This window comes from Simochromis diagramma, unplaced genomic scaffold (assembly GCF_900408965.1).
Source record: "Simochromis diagramma unplaced genomic scaffold, fSimDia1.1 OVJJ01000361.1, whole genome shotgun sequence".
Classification (NCBI taxonomy): domain Eukaryota; kingdom Metazoa; phylum Chordata; class Actinopteri; order Cichliformes; family Cichlidae; genus Simochromis; species Simochromis diagramma.
This window is the reverse complement of record NW_024386860.1, coordinates 3,706,381-3,718,004: the sequence shown is the minus strand read 5'-3', so window position 1 is coordinate 3,718,004 and position 11,624 is coordinate 3,706,381.

The following is an 11,624-nucleotide window of genomic DNA, read 5'->3' as shown; positions in this document are numbered from 1 at the left end:
ATGGGACTAATGCTTCTATTTCATGGTTTATGATCTCTTCTGATGACATGTTTGGTACTGTTGAGGCATGTTGTTGTGAAGTGGCTTTGATTTTTGACCTTCACATTCCAGAGCTCATGCTTGGATTTTTATTTATTTTTTTTTTTACCATTGAGAATGATAAAGTATGCATACTCAAATCAGCAGAAAGAGAATTATGCTTTTAGAGTGGTGTAAAAGGACTTTATAAGCAGTAGCACCTCTCTGTGTGTTGCGTGTTAAACTGCATGGATGTTTACTCCTGCAAAAGCATGCACACACCAAAAGCTTTCGTGTAATAGTTCTAGCTTTGATTTAAAACCTGAAACACTGGAACAATCATATCAAATATTACAATTCTGATATTTTATTCCTCACTTTATGGATGTTGACTCTTGTTGTGTGTTGATATGCAAATGCTGGAATTGAAGTAAACGTCCAAAACGAAGTTTATAATTGTAGACAGATGTTGCCGTATAATATAAATTTAGAAGATCGTAAAAATCCCACCAAGTTTCCGCCGAGGTTTTCCGGGATGACTGCATTCATAAACAGTTTATGCAATGCCAAATTTACTTTTTAACTATGTCTGACAAAAAAAAAATTCTTACAAGATGAAGCAGAGCTCCGCAAATAACCCTGTAATTACAGTGTATGGAATTTCGGGACTGCAGACTCTGTTGTCACATGTTGACCCACATTTGATTGCAGCTCGGCTGAATAAGAAGGCTTGCATTGTTGGTGTCGATTACATATTTTGAAATAGAAGATGTTGGATATTAATAGAGACAAAGAATATTTATCTGCATTAAAATTTCAATTAATTTTATGTGTTTTACATTTGTGTGGTTATAGTTTAGTTACTCAATTCAGGGCTTTTTCATTGTTTGTTTTAAGGGTGCAGTCTTGGTTTTTTCACTTAAATTTTTTGGTGTATAGATTATATACTTTTTTTTTTTTTTTTTCAAGAGTCCCCTGAATTTGCTGTAGTAAAATTACGTCTGGGATGGAAGACGCTGTAATGTTTTCCTACTTGGAGAATGCTTTTCAGAGCCTCTCAGCATGTAATCAGCACCTCGATCGTGTATATTTCACATTTTTCAGAACCAAAGTGAAGTCAGATGAGAGAAAGCATGTCCCTCCTGAATACATTAGGTTCCTAATAAAATGTGTTTCAAGATCTGAAATGTGCTGGTTAGCTTTTATTTCAGTCAAAAACTAATATCATCACCTCTGGGGAATCTGCGTTCCCTTTCTTTGGTCATTCTGTCGCTGGAAGCCTTCATCTGGCACCAAACCTTCAATGTGTTATTTCAAACGATGTTCATGTATTATGTATGTTTTCGTCAACATTTCTTGTAGGGATATTTTTTTCAACCTTCACTATTCAGCATGATTTATGTATATAATGTATATATTTATGCAAGTTTGACAACAGTCTGTAAGTATCAAATTCTTCTGAAAGTGGACGCTTTCACTGGACTCACCTGTAAGCAGAAGTTGTACCTACGAGTAAGATTTGAGAAATGGTGGCTTTCTAAGCCAGTCTACACGAGCGTGATATGAAAACTGAAGCTCGGATTGCACAAACACTAAGAACGATTCTTTAGTGATAATCGTGGAAGCATCCAATAATTCAACTTTTTAAAGAAAAGTAGCGTATTTGTTACTTTTTTGTACATGTTAGTTTAGCGATTTATATCAGTAATTTAACTGTTTTATGAGAAAAAGAAACCTATCAGACAAATTGTTATTTTAAAATGTGTTTTCAGACACATGGAAGGGATTTTTAATCTCATTAACTCATTTTGATGAAGTCATTAAAGTGATATTTCCCAACTTTATTAAAGTAGAGTTCTTAAAGGTTCCACTGAGATGACTTTATACGTTTTATTGATGGCTTGAGCCAGTTAAACATGTCATGGGTGCCAAAATAAAGCTCCACTGATCTTTCCAGCTCACCAATCTGTGGTAATCTTTAGTTGTCATCTTTGTGCACATCTGCCCGCTTCCAAACAGAACAGCATTTTGCATCAGGAAACGGGACTAAATCGCAGTTTGAAATCTCCTTACCTTTCAATCTCGCAGCTCAGGACTTCCAGCTTTTCTAACATGAGGAAACAGAAGCTGCGTGAAGGGGGAAAGTCTTTTTCTGTCGGGTTCAGATGTCTCTAAGCAGCATTCGGTGTTATTTACTCCTGAAGGCACTGCCTCAGCTGTGTGTGCAGTATTTTAGCCCTGTAAAATAGCTCTCACTAATATTTGGATAAAGGACTACGTTAAAGTCGAGTGCAATCAGAAAAATGTCACTTGACATCTCTTGCACATATTGCGTTTCCTTTTTCAATACTTTATAATCCAATACAGTATATATTTCCGAGGGTGAAAATTTTGCCCCTTTATGCAGTGGAGAGTAAAAGACTTAAGATGCTAAATCTGTGAAGAGGGTTATAACAAGCAGAGTTTTTACTTAGAGTTCTCAAAATTCAATTCGAGGATATCCTCCCTTTTTTCTCTGACGTTTCATTTCGCTTGATTTGCCAGAGATGCATTAAGAGTATTTTCAATAGCTCTCAAAGTCTATAGTTAAACCACACTCTTCCTTATATATAGTTGGATGTAAAAGTTTGGGCTCCCCTGTTTTCCACAGATTTCTACATATTTTATTGAAGTGAAAAGACATAAAGGCGCTACAGCGAAGAGAAATGAAAACGAGCCAGAAACTGAATCCTCATCTGACTCTGGGAAAGTCAACAAGCAAGCTTACTGTACATTTTGTTAAATCCTGGCATTATACACTTGAGTCTTTGAATTACCGGCATTGTGGGAAATGTACATGACTCCTTTTGTAAAAGGGCTAACAATAAACACACCAGGAAATATTTGATACAACTTTGATCCTCGTTAACTGCCCATTATGAGTCTGACAACACTGTACCAGTTTAAAGCGGACTCTCCGGAGCACTGTTCATTTGAAACACTACGTTGATTTGGGCTCTGTAATGCTTTTGATTATGTTAATGCACAACTTGAAATCAGGGATAAAATAACATGAAATAATGTTGCAAGTTTTAGCAGCCGTCTACTTGCAAAGCTTCAGAACTTCTTTTAATTGTTAGACCTTAATCGACTCACTTATAAGGCAGGTCAAGAACTGTGATTAGGAACTGTCAGCCAACAACTTTTCAAACCTTGTGGTAATACTCAGCAACCATAGGCTGAGAAACTGACTGAGGTTCAGAAAAATTAAACTAATTGATGCCTACAAAGCAGGGGAAGGCTATAAAAAGATATCAAAGTGCTTCCAGCTTGCAATTTCCACTGTCTGAAATGTCATTAAGAAATGGCACATAAGGGGAACTCTGGAGGTCAGGACAAGATCTGGAAACCCAGAAAACTTTCTGATAAAGATACAAGACTGCCATGCAAAGAAGCAAAGAAAAAAACATAGGGTTTAGTTGACGCATAAGTGGCGGTGAACCACTGTGCAGCACTGATGTACAAACAGGGGTTTATTTTAAAGGAAATTTAACCTCTGATCTCATTATAAAAATTCACATCTAAGGTTTGCTAAGCACCTTGTTGAGCGGCTTTGAAAACAAGTGCAATGGACAGATGAGTTAATCTTTCAATGACGAGAAAAGGAGCAGCATTTGATTAAACCAACACTTTGGCACCAAATAGGTAAAAATGGTTTGTTTCGGGACACTGAAAACGCTGCATAGATACAGAAAAAAGTAGATTCTAGAAGGAAATTTGTATATTAATCTTCTTCAGTCGGCCAAAAAAAGGAAACTGAAATCAGGTTAGCTTCTACAACCGGACAATGAAGCACAAACATAAAAATCAACTACTTCAAAAAGCACCACCAGAGACTTTTGAATGTCTTTTACTGTCCCGCACGATTCCTTGACTTGAAAATCATTCAAAATCCATGAGTAGATCAAACATTTGTTGTGCAAGAAAGGCTCAGCAAACAGCAAAGGAAGAGTAAGCTCCTAAATCAAGAAGAGAAAGATTCTTGGTTGGCTACAAAACGCACTTGCAAGCTTTGATGTATAGTGTGGCGTGTATTGCCTTATAACAACCATAATAATGGCAGCTGCTAATTTGAATTACTGATACTAGACAAACAAAAAGTTCATTCTTTCTTATTATTTTCCAATAATTTATCATGTTACAAACTCAAAATGTCAAAAAAAACCCACAGACAACCAAACAATCTGAAATGAATGAGTCTATTGAAATAACACATTTGCATTTATGCACTCATTAGACTACTGAAGATGCTGCATCGCAGCACAACCAGCTGCGGAGAGCTGCGCCTCTCTAAACGCTTTTTGATTTTTTAGTTAATTTGATTTACTGCGTCATTTATGATAATAACTGTGTCTGAAGCATTAAAAGACAAGCACGGTTTTATGTCTTTATCTGTGTGGGGGCTTATTTTGTTTGTTTGTTTGTTTTTTTTATTTTTGAATTAAGTATTTTCCAGCTTTGATTAATCTGTTTGGCATTTCAATTTCCAGTTTATGAGTAATTATTTTCGCCGTGGGTGAAAGCAAGTAGTTTATTCTAAACGAAGCGTGCTTATGTGCACTGGGTGTGCTTATGACATACTCTTTTTCACATCCATTTCACATGTCAGGTAGCCAATAAGAGAGTAATTATTTCTGCTCAATGCTCACAAAGGAGGTACTTACAGTGTGTCAAACAAATAGTGATAAATGTGGAAAGGTTCAGATGATGACAAAGAAGGAAAAATAAAATAGATGTTTTGGTGTTTTGGTAGATTAAGCCAGATCATTTGTCAACACACAGACATGTGAAAAAATGTACAATGTAAGTGTGTATTTGGACAAATCAGCTTTCAGTTACACGTAAAACGGTGTCCGTTGCTAAACTCGACATACCTGAACAACACCACAAGGAAAAACATGTTTAATGCTGTGAAATACGTCTCACAAACCATTTAAATGTTTTCAAAAGTTGTTCTCATGCAGCTCAGGACCTCTAAACAACATGTACGGAAAAACACGTTGTAGTTATGCTTTGTTTGTCTAATAATTTCATATCAAATCATTCAAATCGTGGCGTGATGCCTGTAACAGAACTAGTTCATTATAAAAAGATTGTTTGTTTTTTAACTGTCATTACTAAAGGTACCTTTCAGGTCATTGAACATTTCTAATGCATTAAAACGTGTCTAATATTATAGTTAGACTTTTCTGACCCCATTTATTCATTAACTTATTTGTCACATCAGGGTTTTAGCAACAAAATAGTTAAATGAACACTTGTTTTTGGTCTATATCTTTTGACTTACTTGAGCTACCCTAATAAGTCCAAAAGAGGACATCCTGGCCTTTCCAATGAAATCTCATGTGTTTGTGTGGCCTCTTTGAGCTCCAAATATGCAGGACATAACAAAAAAAGTTAAACTGAAAGATGCTTGTTTCCTCTGTTCTCGGGAGGATATGGCGTTTCTGTCGGAATAAGAAAAAAACTGTATTGATCTGCTCAATTAATTTAGCTGTTTATCTTTTTTTTACTTGTAGTTTTATCATTCAATTTAAATCATAAAAAATGTCAAATCCATTCAATTATTATAAAAAAATTGTTATGCAACAATCCTTGCATATTACAGCTAAATACACTACACCTTTAGCTGAGACATTTTTGTTTATTTTAGGTACCTTGTATCAATTATCCATCCTATTTCAATGTCATTTATTTATTTATTTGTTAATTTTATATATAGATTTTCATACTATTGAATCAAATATGAACCATGTATACCAAAACATGAAAAACAGAAATCTTGGGGAAATAAATCTTACCCCTGGAGGTGCATTCAAAAGAGTTTTTCACAATTTCAGATCATCTTGATACTCCCCTGGAGTGTCACAGCAGACACGCTCAGTTTACAGAAGGAACAGACAAATTTATACAAAAATCTGAAAGTCACATTAACAGCGATCACTCTCTCGCTGCACATGGGTCTGTGCCAAATGCCAGTAAATTGAGCATACTGGGAAAAGGAAACAAGGTGTCCCATTGAGGCAGACAATCACAGTCAGATCCTACCATCATCACTGACAACACAAAGCTGAGGATAAAGTTCCCTACATAAGACTCAGGTTTGTACTGCTACAGCAGCAGCACTGCCATCATAAAGCAGTCTCAATTATTTTTTGTTTTGTGCATTTTGTTGACAAAAAAATGTGAAAAAAACCCCAATTTGTTTAGAGTTCAGAAATGTGTTCAGGGTGAACCTTCTGTTCTCTATTTCCTATCATTTTCCTTTGAGGAGGAATAGCTCTGAGTTCTTATGGGTTCATTTTTGTATTATTTTTTAATCTTTTAATTTCTTTTAATAGAAAAAGCAAGTACATCCTTGCAGGCTTGAAGGCCCCACAGTAAGTGGGCTTGCTGAAATCTTTGACCATCTTTATTTTTGCGTGTAGTGCCCTGTTCCAAAACCTTTACAACACTGTGTCATTAAAAACTCCACTTTCACAATAGTGAGAACATAACATCAGATTTCTTCTTTGTAAGACATTTCTGGGTGTGTTTTCTAATTGTGTACAAGTTTGAAACATCTACTTGTGGTTCAAACAGCCCCCAGGAACTTTCTTGATATGATGCAGAAATCCTAGTTGAGCCAATGTTTAGCCCATTATAATGTTTATTCATTCAATTTTTCAGTTCAGTTAAACCTTTTTATTTAGTATGATGCCAAATCACAACAACAGTTGCCTCCTGGCTCCTTATACTCTAAGATAAAGTCCTACAATAATACAGAGAAAACGCCAACAATCAGAGGACCCCCTCCCCCGTGAGCAAGCACTTAGGTGACAATGGAAAAGAAAAACTCCCTTTTAACAGGAAGAAACCTCAGACAGAACCAGGCTCGGTGACCAGTTGGGGTTAAGGGAAGGAAGATAGAGCAAAGACACGCATCCACCAGTTTATCCATCCATCCATCTTCCTCCACTTATTGTCCCCCCACCACGACTCTGAGTAGGGCTGCCATAGAGCAAGAGGTGTTTTAACTCTGGACAGTTCACCAGCCTGTCGCAGGGCTATGAGTCAGATAACCATTCACACCTATGCACAATTTAGAATCACCTGTTAATCTAAAGCAGGGGTCCCCAATCCCAGTCCACGAGGGCCGGTGTCCCTGCACGTTTTAGATCTCACCCTGGGTCAACACACCTGAATCACATGATTAGTTCATTACCAGACCTCTGGAGAACTTAAAGGCGGTTATTTATCCATTTAAATCAGCTGTGATGGATCAAGGACACATCTAAAACCTGCAGGGACACGGGCCCTCGTGGACTGAGATTGGGGAACTGATCTAACGCAATCGACTGCATGTCTTTGGGCTGTAGAAGGGGTTAGGGTTACTGGAATACACAGAGATAACCCATGCAGACATGAGGAGAACATTCCAGCCACACAGAGAGACCCCGGGCCTTCTTGTTGTGAGGCAACAGCAACTGCACTAACCACCACACCTGTTTCTGTTTATATTTTGGGGGGGTTGGGGTCATAAACCTGTGGCTGATAATACCAACAGTGACATGAGTTGGCTGCAGATCCTTCTGGGGTTCTCTGAGACTGTTTCAAATTCTGTTCAGAATTTGGTAAGGTGGCCAGTTCTGGACAAACTGGCAGTGATTTAATATCTACACCACTTGATACACTAATTTTTGTTACAGGTAGAATGATTTTATTCAGATCATTTGGAGATATTTCCCAGTGCCTTGGAGGATTTTTTGACATCCATAGATATTAGAGAGCTCTTTATATCTGGAGCAAATAACACCGTCCATACCTTGGGTCAGAGACAGGTTAAATATGACAGAATCTACCTGTTACTATGATTGCACATGACATGTAATTTGTTTCTGTGTGTAGCATTTTTATCTATGAGGAAAGAGGAACAGGTGCTTGCTTGCTCAAATATGTTGAAAAAATCTGTTTCAGTTGGAGGTACTTATCTCGCCACATGACTGTAAATCAGAGTATGGTTGCCTATTATCATTCTCCTCCATTAATTTGCACATAATTTGCACACATTTCAGTTTTTGATACTAGAAGCTGAAGAAGATATCAGCTGAATGAGGTAAACACGGCTGAATTTTGTTTTGCTGCCTGATTAGGGATATGAAATGATACATTAAATTGGGCTTAGAAAACACATAAAATGTTTTCATAATCTTTCAAATCCAGTTCAAAAGCAGGAATCGTCTGACATCGGCTCGGACTTTCTAGTGCTAAACATCTCTCATCTTTCTACCGGCCCACATCGTGTTTAAGTTATTGCTGTTGAGTGCAAATGAGCTCCAGTCGGCTTGAGCTGAGCAGAATCTTTCTCATCAGTTTTCAGTGTGCTGGCTGAAGCTTCACAGACCCTGGTTCTTTACATTAAAGCGAGTCCGCCTTATGAAAAGCATTTCTGAATGCATCCCGTGTGTGTGTGTGTGTGTGTGTGTGTGAATATGAGCAGGGGGTCTTGGTTCTGTGTACTGGCCTGGAAGCTGTGACAAACTTAGGATTATGAAACTGCCTTTTATTTGAACATACCAAAACCAAGCACAAATGAGCTAAGTCAGTCACACTTCACATGGCAGCAAGCAAAGCCGCCTCCCTCCTCTTTCTCGCTCCCAGTCCCTCCCTTCCTTTCTTTCTCACTTACTTTCATCCACTTTTAATGTGTGACACTTTGATACTGAACATCCTATTTCCCGTGTTCTGGTCGGTTGGCTTTACATGCAGATGGGCTGGTAATTTGCATAGACTCAAAGGTCTCCCTTCTCTCCTGATGCTTTCTGACAACGGTCTGTCTATTCATCCTCTGTGTTAAGCATCCCTCCTAGGACATCGCCTGAATTGCTGTCTCATGGTGCTTCAAGTCTCGTTTTACACTGCAGGAGCTGCTGAGGAATTGGATTAAGAACATATTCCTTTAGAGAAAAGCATCACAGTCACCTGAGCATCAGATGGATAGTTCACTCTGATATCAAAGCTTGCCACATGTTTTGTACAAAGTCACATTAAGTGTCATTTTAAGTCATGCTGAGTCCATATCACACACACTGTTAGCTGTGTGGATCCTCTTATAAGTCAGTCCCACCTGGGGGATATGGAGAGAAACACTGGAGTGTACTGAGCGAGCAGCAAGATTAGCTTCTTATCCTCACATCACCTTAAGCGGCTGCTCTGATCATACTTCTACCCCACCCACCCTAAAACCTGTCTTTGGAGGACCAATTAAGTTTAAATATGCACAGGGGAGAGGGTGGGAAGAAAACCACTTTATATTCCTACTTGTTCCCCTTTGTCTCAAATGGCAGAAAAGTTGCTTTATCAGAACGTCAGGATTATTTTATTTGAAGTTTTCTGGCTTTCAGATAAACCCCGTTCCTGGAAAAGTATTGTGAAGTACAAAATAAGATATTTATAAATATGCAGTTAAGGACCACAAAAAGGAAGAGGAAAAAAAGTATTTCACTCCAATATGTTTTTAGGTCCCTTGTAGTCAATATGCATATCCTCTCACTGTGTAACCCAAGAGGTTTTTCTGACTCAGGCTTCTGGGCCAAAATCAAAACATCATTTTGAAATTCATAAGAAAGACTGAGCAAGAATTCAGAGTCATAATACACAAGAAAGGAATTGAGTAAGAAACTGGTTTGGCTACAGTGGTGGATTGGTGCAGCCAAAACAAACATGACAGCTGAAAAAGAATGAAAATGAAATTTGAACCAGTGGAGGAAAAAGTACAGCAGTGATAAACTTTGGAAAAACACAAGTTCATTTTATATTATTGCCCATGTGGTGGAAGAACTTTGATTTTCTGCTTAACTGGAAGTCTTCAATCGAAGTCCTGTATTCAGAATTTATGTGGTAAACTACTTAGCAGTTCAAGCGGCTGCCTTCCTAACGTTCAGGGACCCCTCTTAGGGTCACAAACCTAATCTGAGGGATTGTGGGGTGATTAATGAGAGTGGGAAGAACAATGGCTCTGCCACACTTCCCTTCCAGCAGTCACCAAGTGCTTGTTCATAGAGGGTTGTGTGGTTGTTGGGGTATCTTTGCAATTTTGTAGGGTTTTACCTTACAATATAAAGAGCTATTTTTGTTCCATGCATCCTTGTGATCGCTCATTTTTTTAATTAATTCTTTTATTAGGAAGACTTTGCACTTTGAGCCTTTACAAAGTTAACAAATGATTTCATCTAAGATGTTTATGGGAAAATTACAGAAATGTGGCAAGAGGCAACAGCTTCTTTTCTAAATGAGGTCAGAAAACCAAATGAGTGGAAACCACTGGTTAGATGTGTTTAATTGCACTGTATTTTATCTTTAACCAAAGATAAAGACAACGTTATTGTAACTTCTACAATATTTACAGGATATACACCAGATCCAGATATTGTTTCCTCCCAACACACAGCAAGAATTAATCAAAATAAAATGTTTTTTTTATAAAAAGAAGCCGATAGAAATATGAAATACAGATATGCAAGTAAATAAGTTACACAAGATACATTCAAAACGAATTATTATATACAATTGTTGCCATTAATGTATAAAAGTATGAGATATACAAGGATTTATATACATTTTTACATGCATAATTAAGGATTCAACCTAAAAGTAAGGTGGATATGTGCTACAAACACACAGGAGAAGTTTAAATAAATAAAAGCACAAATTAGACCTATTTAAAAGTAAACCCCTCACATTATATAAGCTGCATATACAGCTATAGTTAGAAGTGGCCTAACACAGACTGTAACTTAATTTTCTACCCCAAAAACATAATTCCAGACAATGTCCCGGTGTGTTTACCGCACCACCAAAACACACACCATTACATCGGTGCTGTGATTATAAAGCCGCTGTTCATTGCCTCTTTTATTACTGTTATTATTAATAAATCAAGCAAGCCGTGAAGCCAGGACAGATATGTTAGGAGGGGGGTGTATGAGGGACGGCCTAGAAGTGGTAATTGCTGGTGTAACAGTGTGTGCAGCCCCGCGGTGGCCTCGTAAGCGACCCGCTTTATTAGATCGGCCGGTATTGATCCACGCTGCGCGGTGTTGACTAATCTCCAGGCGGGGAGAGGGAGAGCGCAGATCGATGAGCCTGGATTCAATCATGTCTGGAAACGGAGAAGGTAATTTATTATAATCACGGGCACTAAATAGAAAACGTGAGAACAACGCGCCCGTGAGGGCTTCAAAGAGAACTACAGCGAGCGGGTGTGTGGTGGGGAGATGCTCAGCTAAACATGCTGCAGCCTGCAATTCTGGGTATTCAGTCGGAGACACGGATTAGCAAACGAGAGCCTGCTGGGTGGCCTTCATCAGGGAGTTTCTCAAATCTGGTGTTCTCTCCACGATGAGAAAAACCTTTTCACATTATTTACAAATACATTTTGATGGAGCCCGTCTTTCTGGTGGAGTGTTGTTATTGGATTTAGAGATAAGACAAAGGGAGGCATGAATAAGTTAAGTGAAGAGCTATATTGAATGCCCTGCAGATTCCCATTTGTATGTGAGAGCCCTCTTAAAGTAACATGACAATAG